Raw genomic sequence first — 22,335 nt, 5'->3', positions numbered from 1 at the left:
CCCTCCCCTGATGGTTTTGACTTCTTTGGCAAATATCAAGACCATAGGTGTGTTGATTTATTTCTGGGGATTCAGTTCTGTTCCATTGATATACCTGCCTGTCTCTGTACCAATACCACACAGTTTTTATCACTATTGCTCTGTAGTACAGCTTGAGGTCAGGGATGATGATTCCCCTAGAAGTTCTTTTATTGTTGAGAAGAGTTTTTGCTAATTCTGTTTTTTTTTTTAATTCCAGATGACTTTGAGAATTGTTCTTTCTATGTCTGTGAAGAATTGAGTTGGAATTTTGATGGCGATTGCATTAAATCTGAAAATTGCATTTGGTAAAATGGGCATTTTTGCTATGTTGATCCTGCCAATCCTTGAGCATGGGAGCTCTTTCCATCTTCTGAGATCTTTGATTTCTGTGTTCAGAGACTTGAAGTTCATTTCATACAGATCTTTCACTTGCTTGGTTAGAGTTGCACCAAGATATTTTATATTATTTGTGACTATTGTGAAGGGTGTGTTCTCCTAAATTTCTTTCTCAGAATTTGAGTAGAGGAAGGTTACTGATTTGTTTGAGTTAGTTTTATATCCAGCCATTTTGCTGAAGTTGTTTATCAGTTGTAGGAATTCACTGATGGAATTTTGGGGTCACTTATGCATATTATTACATCATCTTCAAATAGTGATATATTGACTTCCTCCTTTCCAATTTGTATCTCTTTAGTCTCCTTTTGCTGTCTAGTTGCTCTGGCTAGAACTTTGATTACTATACTGAATAGATTGGGTAAAGTGTGCAGCCTTGTCTTGTCCCTGATTTCAGTGGGATTGCTTCAACTTTCTCCCCTTTTAGTTTGATGTTCACTATTGGTTTGCTGCATATTGCTTTTACTATGTTTCCACATGGACATTGAATTCTTGATATCTCCAATACTTTTAACATGAAGGGGTATTGTATTTTGTCAAAGGCTTTTTCAGCATGTAAGATGCTCATGTGGTTTTTTCTTTAAGTTTGTTTAAATGATGGATTATGTAGAAGTATTTCCAAATATTGAACGATCCCTGTATCCCTGGAATGAAGCCTACTTGATCATGGTGAATGATCATTTTGATGTGTTCTTGTATTTGGTTTGTGAGAATTTTATACAGTATATTTTACATCAATACACATAAAGGAACTTGATCTTAAGTTCTTTCTTTATTGGATTTTTGTGTGATTTAGGTATCACTGTAACTGTGGCTTCATAGAACAAATTGGGTAGTGTTCCTTCTGTTTCTACTTTGTGAAATAGTTTGAGAGGTATTGGTATTAGATCTTCTTTGAAGGCCTGATAGAATCCTGCACTAAAACTATCTAGCCCAGGGCTCTTTTGGGGTGTGAGACTTTTAGTGACTGTTTCTATTTCCTTAGGGGGTCATGGGACAGTTCAGATGGTTTATCTGATCCTGATTCAACTTTGGAATCTTGTATCTGTCTAGAAAGTCATCCATTTCATTTAGATTTTCCAGTTTTGTTGAGTAAAGATTTTGTAGTAGGATCTGATATTTTATAGAATTTCCTCAGTTTCTGTTGTTATGTCTTCTCTGTTCCCTTCAGTTAGTTTGGCTAAGGGCTTATCCATCGTGTTGAAATTTTTCAAAGAACCAGCTCCTGGTTTTGTTGATTCTTTGTACAGTTCTCTTTGTTTCTACTTGTTTGATTTCAGCCACAAGTTTGATTATTTCCTGCCATTGCCTCCTCTTGGGTATGTTCTAGATCTTTCAGATGTGCTGTTAAGCTGCTAGTGTATGCTTTCTAAAATTTCTTTATGGATGCACTCCGAGTTATGAGTTTTTTTTCTTCATAGCACTGCGTTCCATAAGTTTGGGTATGTTGTGCCTTCATCTTTCCTAAATTCTAGAAAGTTTTAAATTTCTTTCTTCATGTCTTCCCTGACCAAGTTATCATTGAGTAGAGAGTTGTTCAGCTTCCATCTTTTTGTGGACTTTCTGTTGCTTTTGTTGTTATTCAAGACCATCATTAGTCTGTGGTGCTCCAATAAAATACATGGGAATAAGTCAATCTTCTTGTATCTGTTGAGGCTTGGTTTGTGTCCAATTATATGATCAGTCTTGGAGAAGGTACTATGAGGTGCTGAGAAAAAGGTATATATTTTTGTTTGAGGATGAAATGTTCCATAGATATTTGTTCAATCTATTTGGTTCATAACTTCTGTTACTTTCATTGTGTCTCTGTTTACTTTCTGTTTTATGATCTGTCCATTGGTAAGAGAGGGGTGTTGAAGTTTCCCATTATTATTGTGTGAGGTTCAATGTGTGTTTTGAGATTTAGTAGTGTTTCTTTGACAAATGTGGTCACCTTTGCATTTGGGGCATAGATATTTAGAACTGAGAGTTCATCTTGATGGATTTTTCATTTGATTGGTATGTAATGTCCCTCTACAACTTTTTTGGATAACTTTTGGTTGAAAGTCTATTTTATTGGATATTTGAATTGCTACTCCAGCTTGTTACTTGGGACCATTTGCTTAGAATTTTTTTCCATTCTTTTACTTTGAAGTAGTGTTTGTCTTTGTCACTGACCTCAGTTTCTTCTATGTAGCAAAAGGCTGGGTTCTGACTACATATCCAGTCTGTTATCCTATGTCTTTTTGGAGGGAATTGAGTCCATTGATGTCAAAAGATATTGTTGCTTCCTGTTATTTTTGTTGATAGAGGTGGAATTAAGTTTGTGTGGTTCTCTTCTTTTGGGTTTGTTGTAAAATGATGAATTCCTTGGTTTTCCTTGGGTATAGCTTTCCTTCATGTGTTGGAGTTTTCCTTCTATTAACCTCTGTATGGCTGGATGAGTGAAAAGATTTTTTAAAATTTGTTTCTTTTCATGGAATATCTTGGTTTCTTCATTTATGATAATTGAGAGTTTTGCTGGGTATAGTAGTCTGGGTTGGCATTTGTGTTTTCTTAGGGTCTGTATGAATTCTTTCAAGACATTCTGGCTTTTAGAGTCTCTGTTGAGAAGTGTGATGTAATTCTGATAGGTCTGCCTTTATATGTTATTTGCCCTTTTACCTTAGAGCTTTTTATATTTTTTCTTTGTCCTGTGCATTTGGTGTTTTGATTATTATGTGACAGGAGGAATTTCCTTTCTAGTCCCTTCTATTTTGTGTTTTTCAGGCTTCTTGTATATTTATGCTCATCTCTTTTTTTAGGTTAGGGAATCATTTTCTTCTATGATTTTGTTGAAGATGTTTACTGGCCCTTTGAATTGGCGATCTTTGCTTTCTTCTTTACGCATTATTCTTAGGTTTGGTCTTTTCATTGTGTCCTGGATTTCTTGAATGTTTTGAGTTAGGAGCTTTTTGCTTTTTGTATTTTCTTTGACTATTGTGTCAATGTTTTCTATGGTATATTCTATGCCTGAGAACCTCTCTTCTATCACTTGCATTCTGTTGGTGATGCTTGTACCTGTGACTCCTGATCTCTTTCCTAAGTTTTCCATGTTCAGGGTTGTCTCTCTTTGTGTTTTCTTTAATGTTTCTATATACATTTTTAAATCCTGGATGGTTTTGTTCCATTCCTTCATCTGTTTGATTGTGTTTTCCTGTATTTCTTTAAGAGATTTATGTGTTTTCTCTTTAAGGGCTTCTACTTATTTACCTATGTTCTCCTGTATTTCTTTAAGGGAGTTATTTATGTCCTTTTTAAAGTTCTCTATCATTTTCATGAGATGTGATTTTAGACCTGAATCTTGCTTTTACAGTGTTAGGGTATCTAGGGCTTACTGTAGTCGGAGAACTGAATTTTGATGTTGCCAAGTATCATTGGTTTCCTGTTGTTTATATTTTTTATGCTTGCCTCTCCATTTGGTTATTTCTGATGCTAATTGGCCTTGCTGCCTGGATCCTGTCTCTCCAGTGAGCCTGTGTGCCTGAGATCCCGAGAGCATGTGATCCAGCTTGTCAGCTGTCTCTGTGATCCTGTAATGCTGAGAGCCTGGGTACATCAGAGATCCTGGGGATCAAGCTGCTTCTGGGTGTGGGAGGAGTGGGTAGAGAGCCGGAACCCAGGATCCACTCTGGGAAGCAGTTGTAAACTGGAAGGGACATGTGCCTCTGACTGTGCAGGGGTTCCAGCATCCCCTAGGAGTCCCATTTATGCAGAGTATTGGGGTGGAGGTTGGGCCTACCTAAGATTCTGGGTGTGTCAGAGCTCCTGGTAGTCAAGCTGACTCTGGGTGTGGGCAGATTGGTTAATTAGGACATTTTAATATTGGTCAGAGTGCATCAATGATCAGAGTGGGTCAAAGTTGTACTGAAGAACAATGGTGTGCTAAGATTTGTTCAAGTGGACTGGAGAGATGATTTAGTGGTTAAGAGCACTGGCTGCTTTTTTAACAAACTCTGGCTCAATTTCCAGCACCCACATGGCAGTTCACAACCCCCTATAACTCTAGGGGATACAACATCCTCACACAGGTACACATGCAGACAAACACAAATGTATGTAAGTAAATTATTAAAGATTTGCTCATGTGAGAGGGATAAAGTCTATAAACTCACTCAAAATCCTATTATACCCATGTCTCATACACCCCAATATGGTTTAGAAACAGTTCCAGCAGTAAAAATTATTATATAATAATATTAGTTCTAGACTTTAATTATAACTGTGTCATTGATTAAGCACTTACAATGGGCCCTTTACAAAACTGATAATCCTTATGATCCTATGAGGCAGCACTAGGAAACGGGGCCTGATGAGACTATTTGACCATCTCCAAATGCCTAACTATTCAGAATCACACTCCAGAAGTATCTCCAAGTTAGGAAGGAAGCTATAAGTGTCTGTCAAATCCCAATGACACTGCCGTGCCCCACAGGATCCTGGTCAGGACCAATGATGGCAGGGTGTGCCTGCTCTGGCACTAAAATCTGTGTGACTTTGATGCTTAACCCTCAAATCCTTCCAGATAAACGTGTGTGTGTGTGTGTGTGTGTGTGTGAGTGTGTGTGTGTGAGTGTGTATGTTGTGTGTGTGTGTAGATCAAAGGATAATTTTAAGGAACTGGTTCTCTTCTATTCCCTTGTGGTTCCCAGGGATAGAACTTAGGTCTTCAGGCTTTACCAGCTTAGCCATCTTGACGATCTTTTTTTGTTGTTGTTGTTATTTTATTTATTTATATTTCAAATGTTATCTTCCTTCTAGATTTCCCATCCACACACCTCCTATCACTTTCTTCCTTTTCCCAGACTCTATGACGGTATGCCCCCCCCCCCCCACCTATTCCCACCTCACCATGATAGCATCCGCCTATTCTGGGGCATTGAGTCTCCACAGGACTGAAGGCCTCCCCTCTTATTGATACCAGATAAGACATATGCAGCTAGAGCCATGGGTCCATCCATGTGCATTTGGTTGGTGATTTAGACCCTGGAAGCTCTATGGGTCCAGTTAGTTGATATTATTGCTCTTCCTATGGGATTTCAATTCCTTTCAGCTCTTTCAGTCTTTCTCTTAACTCTTCCACTGAGGTTCCTGTGCTCAGTCCAATGGTTGGCTGCAAACATCTTCATTTGTATTGTCCAGTCACTGGCAGAGCCTCTCAGAGGTCAGCTATACTGGAGTCCTGTCAGCAATCACTTCATGGCAACAGTAATAGTATCTGGATTTGTTGTCTGCAGATGGGATTGTTCCCTGGGTGGGGCAGTCTCTGGATGGTCTTTCCTTCAGTCTTGCTTCACTTTTTGTCCCTGTATTTCCTTTAGACAAGAACAATTCTGGGTTAAAATTGTTGAGATGGGTGGGTGGCCCCATCCCTCAAAGGGGGGCTGTGCCTATCCACTAGATATCATATCTACAGGTTCTATCACTCGTTTGTTGGGTATTTCCTCCTGGGCTTGGAAACCTCTTGCTTAGGGAACAGTTTTTAACAGAATATCAAGATAAAACAAAGCAATATCTATGTGTAACATTTTAAAGATGAACAAATGAACTCAGGAAACTACTAACAACATTGTTAACTTTTTTTGTGAATAGTGGTGTTATTTTATTTCTTTAAACATTTTTCTATTTATATCTGTTTTTAGTGTTTAGTAAATCTATAATTAGAAAAAGAAAGCTTAAAATTATGAATTGAGAGGAATCCTTTGTCGAACAGCCAGCAGGTTTGGTTCTGGTCATACAGGTGACTCTTGGCAAGCACTGACTCACTCACTCAGAAAGCAAGGTCAGGAACTATTCAACACTGCTGTGGAAGTTTTGTAGGGAGCAAGGGCACAAAAGGTTTAGGCAGAGAACCCAGACATCTCTAGATCCTTTCTCTGTTAAATTATGTGCCTATTCAATTCACTCAAGTTTGTGCAAAATCTAATGTGAATAATTAATTTCATGTGGGGTCAGATATTCTCTGATTATGTGGCCCTGTACAGTGGCTCCTGAGAGTGAGTCCTGAGACTTAGTACCTTGTAGAAGTTTTCACAACGTCTTTAAATTCTACCATTGGAGGTAATGTAAAAAATAAAATTGCTAAAATTATTTATAAAGCAAAGTATATTCACTCTTTTGGTGTTAAAAATCTCCTGTCTTTATAAAATGATCGTGACAGGGTGTGTGTGTGTATGTGCATCTTTGTGTATGTTGTTTGTATGTGCATGTGTGTATGTGTGTGTGAGTGTGTGTTTGAGAGTATATGTATGGTGTAGGTATATGCATGTGTGCGTGGTGTGTGTGTATGTGTGAGTGTATATGACCATGTATGTGTACTTGTGTGTATGGATATATGTATGTGTGTGAGTGTGTATGTGTGTGTGACCATGTGTGTGTGCATGTGTTTATATGTGTGTGTGTGTGTGTGTGTGTGTGTGTGTGTGTGTGTGGTGTGTATGTGTGTATATGAGTCTGTGTATGTGTGTGTTTCGGTGTGTGTATGTATGTGTGTATGTGTATGAATGTGTGTATGAGTATGTATATGGTGTTGTGTGTCATGTGTGTATTTGTGTGGTGTTTATATGTGTGTATATGTGTGTCATGTGTATGTGTGTGGTGTGTGTATATGTGGATGTATTTCTATATGTGGGTGAATATATGTGTGGGTGGTGTGCATGTGTATGAGTGTGTGTATGTGTGTATGAGTGCATATGTTTCAGTTGGTGTGGTGTGTGTATGCATGTGTGTGTATGAATGTGTGTGTGTATTTACATGTGTGTCACAGAGAGAGAGAGAGAGAGAGAGAGAGAGAGAGAGAGAGAGAGATATTCTGTCATTTGGCAAAAATACAAAATTGCTTCTGCAATTGTGAAGGCTGAGGCCCTGAACTGGATTTAGAATAGTCTATAGTCTGGAAAGAAAGAGTCAGAGTTTAAATTTATTATTATTATTATTATTATTATTATTATTATTATTATTATTATTATTATTTTGTAGTCCGTAACATGTGTATGTTCTCACACAGATATTTCTTAATCTTTAATAATGGTAGGAGAATTTTCTTTCAGGTATATAAAATGTTCTCCTTCTCATAAAAAATCTAGAAAAATGACCAGCAAATGATCTCCTTCTAAGAAACCTTGCACAGAGTCAGAGCACAGTCAAAAGTTATGATTTTGGTACTGGTTACGTGGGATAATCTACAGCATGTTTAACAGCACATAGTCACTGAGATGATCCCATTAGATAGCGATTGTTTGAGGAAATATAGTTCTCATCAGTACAGTCTTTTAAAACTGAATCTTAGGGATTTTACTGAGGCTTAGAGGAACAATTTCAAGTAAATTCTCACATTTTGAGAACTTTTGCTTTAATTCAATGGGATTGCTGAGTTATTGCCATTGAATTTAAGGTATGAATTCCTAGGGCAAAAGAAGGGCTAGGAGTATTCTAAGAGAAGCTCAGAGCATCAGGTGCTGAGAATGATGACCCCATCATGGTGGCTCATGACATGGCACCCTCATCTCTGACAGTGCATCTGCTTTCCCTACTCACTGCTCCTTCTGATCAGCATCTTCTTTAGAGGTTCCCTGCTGCATTGTTGCTAGTTCTGAACCACTTCCTTATCCTCTAGGTCTGAGAAATAACCTATGTCTTTGCAATGGTCTGAGGAAAAATGGTCTCCATAAACCTACACATTCAAAAACGTAGTCACCAGGAGGAAGTGTGTCACCAGATCTCTCTCTCTCTCTCTCTCTCTCTCTCTCTCTCTCTCTCTCCCACTGCCTGCAGCTCACTATGTGTCTCTCAACTACTTTTCCAACACCATGCCTACCTGCACAACACCGTGCTCCCTGCCATGATGATAATAAAACTAAACCTCTGGAAGTGTAAGCCAGCCCCCAGTTAAATGCTTTCTCTTACAAGAGTTGCCTTGGCCATGGTGTCTCTTTATAGCAATAGAATACTGAATCCTGACCAAGAAAGTCCTTTGGAAGCCTTTGCTACAATAAGCAACAACAATACATACAGTAAAATAGAAACTATAAAACCTCATTGTCTCACAGATCATCTCTGAAAGATCTATATGTTATTATGAGTTCTTTAATTTTCTTTGTCCTAATAAGACACTCACAATGCATTCATCCAACTCAGAGTAGTAGTTACATTACAGTAAGTCCAGACAAACCATGTTCCCAGAGTTTGTTGGTTGGTGTTGAGATTTTCACCATCAGTGTCAATTGTCCATTGTTTGTCTCAGTGGAAAGAATTTGTGTGTTCTACAAAGATATGCTTTGCTAAGTCGTATTCGTGATTCTGAGAGAGGGTTGTCTGTACTGAGGCAAGGGCCTATTCAGCAATGATTTATAAGCATCTTCGATGTGTAAAGCACTGAGTAGAGAGGATTGAATTGTAAGGTTTATGATGTTCACCAGAGAGGTAGTAATGAAGACACCACCTTCCAAAGTCACAGTATAGAGTAAAGGTAAGCTTTTCCTATTGAGGTTGTAAGCCACACATGATTTGTAATCTTCTTAATACAATGCATCGAAGCAGAAGCTAGTTTATATAAAGCATGGAGTACCCACATGATGAAGCACGAGCTCCTCTTAGGAGGCCAGGTCAGGCCACGAGTCACCGAGCACTAACCAGTGAATAGCAAGCATTTTGAAAGTTGTCTGGGGGCATCTATAGAAAATAAGTGAAAGAAAAAGTTTATTAAGCTCCCACATTCTGCTGTGCCTTAAAGTATGTAAGAATAAGAATAAGCTTTGTCTTTTGTTTGAGCTGGTGTTTAATGGTAGAGGTGTGTGGGATTGGAAGTTTCAAAGCCTACTTTTAATAAGGGTTCTCAAATGCTTCATTTCCCCACTTCTAGGCCACAGTTCAAAGCTAGGGGAGAAAAGATGGTAAATAGAACAATGGAATGTAGACCTGTTTAGAAGTATTTCTTTGGGGCAATTCCAATCTCCATTGTCAGGATAGTAGCAGTCCAGTTTAGTAGTATCAGGATACCAAACATGGATCAGCAGCAGTGGCATGATCTAGCAGAAAGAGCCAGGCCTCAACTGAATCAGCACAAGTCAGCAGGAGTGACTAGAATCAGCTAGGACACAAGGAGAAGTTCTCTGTCATGCCTCTTCCAGTGAAGTGAAGATCAATGAAGTTGTAAGACCAATGAAGTATTGCAAGACTAGATATGCAAGCGCACCATCACTGTCCATTGAGTCCTATTTATACTCTGTCTAAACATCATGTGTTCTCCCACAGGTCTTGCCTCAGCAAAACATCAGGCTAGTCTGCATCAGAGAAACACCAAATGATTCTGTATAACATGACATAACCAGAAACTTCCACATCAGAGGTGCTCTGAGAACTTCTACAGTTGTCTATTAATTTATACTGTATTTGTACTTGAAGTCTGGGCACCATGTTCTGGAGGAATGGTTGAAATGACTCTTGATATATTCTTCTCTTCTTCTTCTTCTTCTTCTTCTTCTTCTTCTTCTTCTTCTTCTTCTTCTTCTTCTTCTTCTTCTTCTTCTTCTTCTTCTTCTTCTTCTTCCCCTTCCCCTTCCCCTTCCCCTTCCTCCTCCTCCCCCTCTTCCTCCTCCTCCTCCTCCTCCTCCAGTCATCCTCCTCCTCTTTCTCTCACAGATGATACTTTGGACTAAATTTTTTTTAATGTTTTTGAAACCTCAAGACTCATGTCCTTTCTACTAGCAGAGGCTGAAAAAAATGCTTTTAGTCACTATGTGATGCTCAGCATAGAATCCAATAGAATTCCAGCTCAGCTAGACTCCAAAGCATTTTCTGGTGGAGCTGGTGGATGAAGCCCAAAGTGTCAGCATGCATAGCTAGAATTTCACACTCTACCAGGTGGTCTAGGGCAGAACACTGTGGGAATGACCCAAACAAAGAAGAAGGACCATATTGCTGCACACAAGGTGAGAGGCAGCATGTCCAATCTTAGGGGCCTTAGGACTCTGAGGTGGAGGCTGAGAGAGCCAGTTATTTGAGACTCAAATTGTTGGCACAGATAGGCTGAAGGCTCAGCAGGGAGAGAAGAGAAGCAGAAAGCTTTCCAAGAAGAAGCTGTAAACTGACCTACTTATTCTGACGATGAGATTTGCTTCTGCTTCCCCACAGGCCAAGCCCAGGTTCCCTGACATGAAATCCAAGCACTCACTGGTAAGGACGTAGAGACTAGGGATTTTTTTCAAATGCTTGTTTTTCTTTTTTCCCCCAGTAAGGATTCTTTGCCCTACTGGGTGATAACTGTGCCCAGCCTGGAAATAGTCATGGTAATGAGGATTATTTGTGTGGCGTCAACAAGTCCAGAAAGGAGTGGACAGACAGCATGACCATCTGGTTTCTGTGATCTTCTCTCGCACAGGACTCATAGAACCTATGGGAACATATGGGAGGAGAGTGGGAGGATGAGGGGGCTGGAGGAACAGAGGCAGGTGCCAACCTGTCCTTTCATTTTCCTGAGCTCTCTGCCAAAAAACATTTACTCCTCTCTTTTAGTGGCAAGAATGACCCTTTTCAAATCTTTTTGTGTCATAATTTGGGATGTCCGTTTCTTAGACGTATAGGGCAAGCTATAATACAGGCCTTATTGGCAGAGAAACTGATGACTTGTGAGTAGCTGGCTCTTTATGGTGGTATGTGACAGTATGTTAGGATGTAAATGGCATCTCTGAGTTCTATCTACCATGAGAGTAACCTCTACTCTTCCACAGCTGCCTCCAGGCACTAGCAAATGCTCCAAAGGGATAGCTATGGGCTATAGGGTTGTAGCAGGTTAACCTGGGCAGAGGCTGAACATACCAGCTGGCTGAATTTGAAACAGAGGAATGGATAGGGATTTTATGCTAACCATTCATGATATCTTTGTTGAAGAAATGTTCATCATACAGCATCAGTCTACAAGTCAACAACTTAGTGTAATTACTAAAGTAGCAATAACAAATGCACACCTGAATCTAAGGTGGCATCCTTTCCCTTTAAATATTTCATCTTTATTATTTGATTTGTGTGTGTGCCGTGTGCTGTGTGCTGTGTGTGTGTGTGTGTGTGTGTGTGTGTGTGTGTGTGTGTGTATGTTAATCCAGAAGATGTGAGATCTCTTGGAACTAGAATTATAGGTGGTTGTGAGATGCCTTATATGGGTATTCAGAACCAAAATCAGGCCTTTTTTTCCCATCTGAGAATGAGTCCACAGCCTTGTGGATGGCAGGCAAGAACTCTAGAACAGAACTGCATCTCCAGGATTTTCCTCAAAGGCCGTAAATTATCTGAGTCTGTGTCTGTCTACTCTGAGGATGGTGCTGAGTGCTGTTCAAATCCTCCCTGATCCTGAGAGCTTTCCGTGATGCTGGCTCATGGTTCAGCCTCTGGGCAGGAATCACCCTCACCTGAAAGGAACTGCCATGGTTTCTTGCTTCTTAGGAATGACCTATGCCAGTGATTAGGGTTTCTGAGGGGAGGGCCTGTTATTCAACTGGGACTAAACTTAAGGGTGAGTCCAGTTCTACAACTTCTGTAATAAAAGTTCAGCTAAACTAAGTGTGGCAACTGTATTCAAGTTCTAAGTCTCCTTGGGTTGAATTCTTTATTCCTTTGTATTGGCTGTGAGGGTTAGTCAGGACTTTCTTCATGTCCAGACTGTTTCTGGAACCCAGGGTGGACTCCTATCTTAGTTACGGTTTCTATGACTATGATTAAGCATCATGACCATAAATAACTTGGGGAGGAATAAGTATATTCTTCTTACAGTTCTCAGGTCACTCTCACTGAGGGAGTCACAGCAGGAACCCAAGTCAGGTGTGAGGAGGTAGGAACTGAACCACAGAACCAAGAAGTGCTGCTTCTTGTTCACATTGGCTATACAGGCACAATCATCTCTAAACAGTCTGATTTTGGTCTGTACTCTGGAGACAAAATACATCTTTGTGCTGTTTGAGTCTGTTATTGGAAGCTTTTGTATTAGTCAATGGAGACTAAATCATGCTGCAAAGATAGACTCTTTTAGCAGCGTAAATCTTTTGGATTGGCAAAAGACCATCACTCCACAGAAAGAATATGTTTTAATCCCTGTTCAGATGTGACAAAGATATGTATGGAAAATTTAGTTTTTGCAGAGGGTAGAGCCATGATCTGTAGAGAATGAGGACAGGTCAAGTCTTGAAGCTGCAGAATCCCAGAGACAAATGCAGGGCATGTCTACAGTGCAGGGTCTCGGTTACATTGTCTTCCCTGCAGGATCTCCAGATTTCAGTGGACTGAAGGCTGTCATGTGCCTTTTCATCTTTGGTCTTTCTAGATGAAAGAGTTCACATCTGAATCTAGGAAGTGCTTATTTTATAGCTATATTTTTTCTTATTAAAATATCCTGGATATGAGAGAGGCAGAACACCTATCCCTTTAGTTCCTTCAAGTGTTAATCAAGAGTTATGTGCAGGTTACATAAACTAGCCAGCATAAGGCTGCCGATGATAAGTTTCTCCTCCTCCCTGTTTAGTGGATCTTCTCCCTCTAGGGAATTCCAGTCTTGGGGCACTTGCCTCCCTTTCCTGTGCCCTTCCTTCCTCCTTTCTCCAGTGCTTACTTCCTCCCCCCATTTCCTCTCTTCTCTTCACTCCTGTTCTCTTTCTATTACCTTGATTCCTACTGCCTCCCTCCTCCTCTCCTCCATTTTTTACTGTTTTGTCTCTGTTCATTTGTAAGTCTCCTGGTAACTAAACTTGCTCTATTTAGTGTGTACAGCCCTGGCCAAAATTTCTCTTTATTTGAAGACAGTTTTAATAAACTCTTCTCCATTTTTTCTACTCACATATATGCTTATATCTTTTCTGATCCCAGGTTTCAAGGCTGGATACGTGTTTGTACCACAGTTCAGCCTGTCTTTGAGTGTGGAGTGTGCTTGTTTGAATCACAATGGCTTCCAGTTTCTGTATTAGTTACTTTTCTATTGATGTGAACAAACACATTGAGGAAGGAAACTAATCAGCATTTAATTTCAGGGTTTGCATACAGTTTCAGAAGATGAGACTTTGAACATCACAGCAGGGATCATGACATAAATCAAACAGAAAGAACACACAGAAAAAGAAAGACAGACTGGGAGAGGAGGAGGGAGGAAGGGAAGGAGAGAGGGAGAGGGAGAGAGAGAGGGAGAGGGAGAGGGAGAGGGAGAGGGAGAGGGAGAGGGAGAGGGAGAGGGAGAGGGAGAGGGAGAGGGAGAGGGAGAGGGAGAGGGAGAGGGAGAGGGAGAGGGAGAGGGAGAGGGAGAGGGAGAGGGAGAGGGAGAGGGAAACTAACTGGGAATGGCATGGGGGTTTTGAAACTTTAAAGTATACATGTAATAACATATGTCCTACAACAAGGTCATACCTCCTCTAACAAGGCATCTAAACCTTCCAAACAGTGCCACCAATAGCAGACCAAACATTCAAATATATAATCCTATGGTGGTCATTAAGTCATCACCAGGAGTGTAGAGCCAAGCCTCATGTCTTCTTCTGTGCCTGATGTTTTAACTGCCAACAGTGGTTTGGGACTCCATCTATATCACTTGCTATCATGGCTAATACATTCTCATTTCTCTGTAGCTCTCTATTTTGGAACAGTCTCATTGTTTAGGAGTGCCATTCTTTACTTCTTGGCCCAATTTGAATAGTGTAGATGGAAGCATTTTTGTTCATATCTCTTTTTTTCTTTTAACTTTTTTTATTAGATATTTTCTTAATTTACATTTCAAATGGTATCAGTAAAGCCCCCTATACCCTCCCCCCACCCTGCTCCCCAACCCACCCACTCCTGCTTCCTGGCCCTAGCATTCCCCTATATAATATGATATTCACAAGGCCAAGGGTTTCTCCTCACACTGATGGCTGACTAAGCCATCTTCTGCTACATATGCAACAAGAGACACAGATCTGGGGGCTACTGCCTAGTTCATATTGTTGTTCCTCCTATAGGATTGGAGACCCATTTAACTCCTTGGGTACATTCTCTAGCTCATTCATTAGGGGCCCTGTTTTCCATCCAATAGATGACTGTGAGCATCCACATCTATATTTGCCAGGCACTGGCATAACCTCACAAGAGATAGCTATATCAGGATCCTGTCAGCAAAATCTTGCTGGCATATGCAATAGTGTCTGGTTTTGGTGGCTCTATATGGGAAGGATCCCAGGGTGGGGCAGACTCTGGATGGTCCTTCCTTCTGTCTCAGCTCCACACTTTGTCTCTGTAACTCCTTCAATGGGTATTATGATCCACATTCTAAGAAAAAATGAAGTATCCACACTTTGTTCTCCCTTCTTCTTGAGTTTCATGTGTTTTGCAAATTGTACCTTGGATATTCTAAGTTTCTGGGCTAATATCCACTTATCAGTGAATACATATCCACTTATCAGTGAGTACATATCATGTGTGTTCTTTTGTGATTACCTCACTCAAGATGATATCCTTCACATCCATCCATTTGGCTAAGAATTTCATGAATTCATTGTTTTTAATTGCTGAGTAATACTCCATTGTGTAAATGTACCACCTTTTCTGTATCCATTCCTCTGTTGAGGGACATCTGGGTTCTTTTCCAGCTTCTGACTATTATAAATGAGGCTGCTATGAAAATATTGGAACATGTGTCCTTATTACAAGTTGGAACATCTTCTCTTTCCCAGGAGAGAAATTGCTGGATCTTCCAGTAGTACTACGTCCAAATTTCTGAGGAACTACCAGACTGATTTCCATAGTGGTTGTACAAGCTTGCAATCCCACCAACAATGGAGGATTGTTCCTCTTTCTCCACATCCTCACCAGCATCTGATGTTACCTGAATTTTTAATCTTAGCCATTCTGACTGGTGTGAGGTGAAATTTCAGGGTTGTTTTGATTTGCATTTCCCTGATGATTAAGGATATTGAACATTTTTTCAGGTGCTCCTCAGCCATTCAGTATTTCTCAGTTGAGAATTCTTTGTTTAGCTCTGTACCCCATTTTATAATAGGGTTATTTGATTTTCTGGAGTCCATCTTCTTGTGTTCTTTATATATATTGGATAGTAGTCCCCTATCTGACATAGGATTGGTAAAGATCCTTTCCCAATATGTTGGTGGCCTTTCTGTCTTATTGACAGTGTCTTTTGCCTTACAGAGACTTTGCAATTTTATGAGGTCACATTTTTAAATTCTCGATCTTACAGCACAAACTATTGCTTTTCTGTTCAGGAATTTTTCCCCTGTGCCCATATCTTCCAGGCTTTTGCCCACTTTCTCTTCTATAAATTTCAGTGTCTCAGGTTTTATGTGAAGTTCTTTGATCCACTTAGATTTGAGCTTTGTACAAGGAGATAAGAATGGACCAATTCTCATTCTTCTACATGATAACCGCCAGTTGTGCCAGCACCATTTGTTGAAAATGCTGTCTTATTTCCACTGGATGGTTTTAGCTCCCTTGTCAAAGATCAAGTGACCATAGGTGTGTGGGTTCATTTCTGGATCTTCAACTCTATTCCATAGATATACCTGTCTGTCCCTGTACCAGTACCATGAAGTTTTTATCTCAGTTGCTCTGTAGTACATCTTGAGGTCAGGCATGGTGATTCCACCAGAGGTTCTTTTATCATTAAGAATAGTTTTTCCTATCCTACATTTTTGTTGTTGTTGTTATTTCAGATGAATTTGCAAATTGCCCTTTCTAACTCTCTGAAGAATTGAGTTGGAATTTTGATGGGGATTGCTTTGAATCTGTAGATTTCTTTCAGCAGATTAGCCAGGGTTGTCTCCCATAAGCCTGAAGCAGGCTAAACCAGAACTTGACCTTGCTGCCACTAAGAAGGTTATCTAAGGTGGAGCCTTCCTCCCTAGATCACTCTGTTGTTCTCCACTGCCTCTGTTCCCCTTCAAGATACTGCTACCTGCTGAGAGGCCCTGGAGCTATTCTGGAAGCCCTATCCTGCACTTCATCACCTGCAGCTGGTTCCAGGCTCCAAGGATGAATTGGTGGGAATGGACTTTTTCCCTTTTTCTTTATAAGGTATGTTCCCCAACATTAAAGTTGAACCTTGAACAGACTAGCATGTCTTGGTTCCATTATTTCTCAACCTGCCTAGGCTCCCTCTTTTCTTCCAGATTCCAAGATGCCTTCCAGGCTCGAACTCGGACATGTTAGCTGCTGGCCCCGCCCCAACAAGCCAGTTTTACTATATTAATCCTGCCAATCAATGAGCATGGGAGATCTTTCCATCTTCTGAGATCTCTTTGATTTCTTTCTTCAGAGACTTGAAGTTCTTATCATACAAATCTTTCACTTCTTTGTTAGAGTCACACCAAGGTATTTTATATTTTTTGTGACTATTGTGAAGAGTGTTGTTTCTCTAATTTCCTTCTCAACCTGTTTATCCTTTGTGCAGAGAAAGGCCACTGATTTCTTTGAGTTAATTTTATATCCAGCTACTTCACTGAAGCTGTTTATCAGGTTTAGAAGTTCTCTGATAGAAATTTTAGGATCACTTATATATACTATCATATCATCTGCAAATAGTGATATTTTGACTTCTTCCTTTCCAATTTGTATCCCCTTGACCTCCTTTTGTTGTCTAATTGCTCTGGCTAGGACTTCAAGTATTATATTGAATAGGTAGGGAGAAAATGGGCAGCCTTGTCTAGTCCCTGATTTTAGTGGGATTGCTTCCAGCTTCTCTCCATTTACTTTGATGTTGGCTACTGGTTTGCTGTATATTGCTTTTATTATGTTTGGAAATGGGCCTTGAATTCCTGATCTTTCCAAGACTTTTATCATGAATGTGTGTTGGATTTTGTCAAATGTCTTCTCAGCATCTAATGAGATGATCATGTGGATTTTGACTTTGAGTTTGTTTATATGCTGGATTACATTGGTGGATTTCCATATATTAAACCATCCCTGCATCCCTGGAATGAAGCATACTTGATCATGGTTGATGATCATTTTGATATGTTCTTGGATTCGGTTAGCAAGAATTTTATTGAGTATTGTTTCATTGATATTCATAAGGGAAATTGGTTTGAAGTTATTTTTCTTTGTTGGTATGTATGTAGTTTAAGTAACAGAGTAATTGTGGCTTCATAGAATGAATTGGGTAGAGTACCTTCTGCTTCTATTTTGTGGAATAGTTTGAGTGGAGTTGGAATTAGGTCTTTTTTGAAGGTCTGATAGAACTCTGTATTAAACCCACCTGTTCCTGGGCTTTTTTTTTTTTTTTTTTTTTTTGGTAGGGAGACTATTAATGATTGCTTCTATTTCCTTAGGGGAAATGGGACTGTTAAGATTGTTAATCTGGGGGCTGGTGAGATGGCTCAGTGGGTAAGAGCACCTGACTGCTCTTCCAGACTGCTCTTCCGAAGGTCCAGAGTTCAAATCCCAGCAACCACATGGTGGCTCACAGCCATCTGTAACGAGATCTGACTCTCCCTCTTCTGGAGTGTCTGAAGACAGATACAGTGTACTTACATATAAATAAATAAATCTTAAAAAAAAAAAAAAGATTGTTAATCTGATTCTGATTTAACTTTGGTACCAGGTATCTGTCTAGGAAGTTGTCTATTTCATCCAGGTTTTCCAGTTTTGTTGAGTATAGCCTTTTGTAGTAGCATCTGATGATGTTTTGAATTTCCTCAGGATCTGTTTGTATGTCTCCCTTTTCTTTTCTTTTTTTTCTTTTGGTTTTTTGAAACAGGGTTTCTCTGTGTAGCCCTTGCAGTCCTGGAACTCCCTTTGTAGACCAGGCTGGCCTCGAACTCAGAAATCTGTTTGCCTCTGCCTCCTGAGTTTTGGGATTAAAGGCATGAGCCACCATACCCAGCTCTGTCTCCTTTTTCATTTCTGATTTTGTTGATTAGGATACTATCCCTGTGTCCTCTAGTTAGTCTGGAGAAGGGTTTATCTATCTTGTTGATTTTCTCAAAGAACCAGCTCCTGGTTTGGTTGATTCTTTGAATAGTTCTTTTTGTTTCCACTTGGTTGATTTCAGCCCTAAGTTTGATTATTTCCTGCTGTCTACTCCTCTTGGGTGAATTTGCTTCCTTTCATTCTAGAGCTTTTAGGTGGTTGGGAGACTATTAATGAGTGCTTCTAATTATTTAGGGGATATGGAACTGTTTAGGTCATTAATCTGATCCTGATTTAACTTTGGTACCTGGTATCTGTCTAGAAATTTGTACATTTCATCCAGGTTTTCCCGTTTGTTGATTATAGGCTTTTGTATTAGGATCTGATGATGGTTTGGATTTCCTCATTTCTGCTGTTATGTCTCCCTTTTTATTTATGGCTTTATTAATTGAGATACTTCCCACTTCTCTCTAGTTAGTCTGGCTAAGGGTTTATCTATCTTGTTGATTTTCTCAAAGAACCAGCCTCTGGCTTGGTTGATTCTTTGAATAGTTCTTTTGTTTCTACTTGTTTGATTTCAGCCTTGAGTTTGATTATATCCTGCCCTCTTCTCCTCTTGGTGAATTTGCTTCCTTTTGTTCTAGAGCTTTTAGTTGTGCTGGCAAGCAGCTAGAATATGATCTCTCTAGTCTCTTTTTAGAGGCACTCTAAAAAGCTATGAGTTTTTTCCTTAGGACTGCTTTCATTGTGTCCCATAATTTTTGGTATTTTGTGGCTTCATATTCATTAACCAATAAAAAGTCTTAATGTCTTTCTTTATTTCTTCCTTGACCAAGATATCATTGAGTAGTGCTGTTCAACTTCAATGTGAATGTTATCTTTCTATTTTTATTTTGTTATTGAAGATCAGCCATAGTCTGTGGTGATCTGATAGGATGCATGGTATAATTTCAATATTTTTTATCTGTTGAGGGCTCTTTTGTGACCAATTATATGGTCAGTTTTGGAGAAGGTGCCATGAATACTGAGAAGAAGGAATATCCTTTTGTTTTAGGATAAAATGTTCTGTAGCTATGTTAAATCCATTTGTTTCATAACTTATGTTAGGTTCAATGTGTCTCTGTTTAGTTTCCATTTCCAGGATCTGTCCATTGATGAGAGTGGGGTGTTGAAGTCTACCACTATTATTGTGTGAGGTGCAATGTGTGCTTTGAGCTTTACTATAGTTTCTTTAATGAATGTGGATGCCCTTGTATTTGCAATATAAATATTCAGAATTGAGAGTTCATCTTGGAAGATTTTACTTTTGATGATTATCATGTGTCCCTCCTTGTCTTTTTTGATAACTTTGGGTTGGACGTCAATTTTATTCGAAATTAGAATGGCTATTCCAGCTTGTTTCTTTGGAACATTTGCTTGGAAAATTCTTTTCCAGTCTTTTACTCTGAGGTAGTGTCTGTCTTTTTCCCTGAGATAGCTTTTCTGTAAGCAGCAAACAGTTGGGCCCTGTTTATATAGCCAGCATTTTGTCTATATCTTTTAATTGGGGAATTAAGTCCACTGATATTAAGAGACATTAAGGAAAAGTAATTGTTGCTTCCAGTTATTTTTGTTGTTAGAATTGGGATTCTGTTCTTGTGGCTGTCTTCTCTTAGGTTTGTTGAAGGATTGCTTTCTTGCTTTTTCTTGTGTGTAATTTCTGTCCTTGTGTTGGAGTTTTCTCTTTATTATCCTTTGAAGGGCTGGATTAGTGGAAAGATATTGTGTGAATTTGGTTTTGTCATGGAATACTTTGGTTTCTCCATCTATGATAATTGAGAGTTTTGCTGGGTTTTGTAGCCTGGGCTGGCATTCATCTTCTCTTTGTGTCTGTATAACATCTGTCCAGGATCTTCTGGCTTTTGTAGTCTCTGATGAGAAGACTGGTCTAATTCTAATAGGTCTGCCTTTATATGTTACTTGACATTTTCCCCTACTGCCTTTAATATTCTATCTTTATTTAGTATATTTTTGTTCTGTTTATTATGTGTTGGGAGAAATTCCTTTTCTGGTCCAGTCTATTTGGAGTTTTGTAAGCTTCTTATATGTTCATAGGCATTTCTTTCTTTAGGTGAGGGAAGTTTTCTTCTATATATTTGTTGAATATATTTACTGGCCCTTATTTGAAAATCTTCATTCTCTTCTATACCTATTATCCTTAGGTTTGGTCTTCTCATTGTGTCCTGGATTTCCTGGATATTTTGGGTTATAATCTTTTTGCATTTTGCATTTTCTTTGATTGTTGTGTCGATGTTCTGTCTGGAATCTTCTGCACCCAAGATTCTCTTTTCCATCCCTTGTATTCTGTTGTTGATGCTCTCATCTATGGTTTCTCTTTTCATTCCCAGGGTTTCTATCTCCAGAGTTGTCCCCCACGTTTTTTTTATTGTTTCTACTTCCGTTTTTAGATCTTAGATGGTTTTGTTCAATTCCATCACCTGTTTGGTTGTGTTTTCCTGTAATTCTTTAAGGCACTTTTGTGTTTCCTCTTTAAGGACTTCTACCTGTTTAGCAGAGTTTTCCTGTAATTCTTTAAGAACTTCTACCTGTTCTCCTGTATTTCTTTAAGTGAGTTAATAATGCCCTTCTAAAAATCCTCTAGCAGCATCATGAAATATGATTTTAAATCTGAATCTTTCTTTTTGGGTATGTTGGGGTATCTAGGACACACTGTGGTGGGCATACTAGGTTCTTATGATGCTGAGAGGTCTTGGTTTCTGTTAGTAACATTCTTACCTTTGCCTTTTGCCATCTGGTGATCTCTGGTGTTAGATGTTCTAGCTGTCTCTGACTGGAGCTTGTTCATCCTGTAATTCTTTAGCCTCTGTTAGCACTCCTGGGAAACCAACTCTTTCCTGAGTCTTAGTGGTCAGAGCACTCTCTGCACCACTTCTTCTCTCTTCTCTTCCTCTTGCAGAGAAGGTGCCCGGAGGTCTGAAGCTCAGATCCACCTCCTGAGTCCTCTTGTCAGTCCTTCCTGGAGGCTAACTTTCCTCTGGCAGGGAAGGTACCCTGGGGTCTGGGTCTCAGCTCTGCCTCCTGGCTGATTATGAAGGCCTGAAGGGACCCTGTCCAATAAGCTCTGTTGCTTCTGTCTCCCACGTGATCTCCTGCATAGACTGGTCTCAGTGATCCCAAGATCCTGGGTGTGCTAGGGCCTCCTAAGTCTGAGCCCATGATGGCTCAGGGCTGGCCCTGACAGGAAAGAACCCCAGCCACTGGTTGGGCAGGTTTCCTTTGTCCTACTGCTAGCACAAGACCTTCTAGGTTTTTTGGAACAGATGTTGTGTTCCACTCACCAGTTTTCTCAAGATCCTGGGTGTGCTAGGGTACCTGCAGCATTGAGAGTCCTTGGGACCCTCTGTCATGTTCTTGCCCAAGATGGTGCAGGGTTCTTGTTCATGTCTCTTGATGAGTTCATTTGTGTGTATGTACCCTTTGAGTATATATTTAGAAATAAACTTTCAGGTGAAGAACACACATAGAACTTGAGTACTTGTCATTTTCCAGTGTGCTTCTCCCTCTGGCAACAAATGAGAGTTTTAAATAACTTCATAATCTGGCAATGTTTTTTGTTTGTTTTTTTGTTTTTTGTTTTTGCCATTCCATGACTTGCTGTGGTAGATCATTGTGGTTTAACTTTGTACTCCCCAATGATTAGCCAATCTGAGTAAACACACACACACACACACACACACACACGCACACACATACACACACACACATTCTGTTCTTGGTGCCCATTAGGTCCTCCAGGAATACCCTGGATTCTTAAGTCTTTCACATGACTTACCACATACTCTTGCACAGCTCACAGTATTTCTAAATTTCCTATGATGACTAACACTATGTCAGTGTCTAGTGCTGTATAAACACCTAACAGTATAGAAATACCTCATGTAACTAAGCATTTAGTACTGTGAGGACATACTACTACTACGTAATGTCTAATATTGTGTCTAATACTTTGCATATTTAGGGATAACAGGAAATAGTCTG

The sequence above is a fragment of the Mus musculus genome, chromosome 14, assembly GCF_000001635.26.
Source record: "Mus musculus strain C57BL/6J chromosome 14, GRCm38.p6 C57BL/6J".
NCBI classification, from domain to species: Eukaryota; Metazoa; Chordata; class Mammalia; order Rodentia; family Muridae; genus Mus; species Mus musculus.
This window is presented reverse-complemented; position numbering follows the sequence as displayed.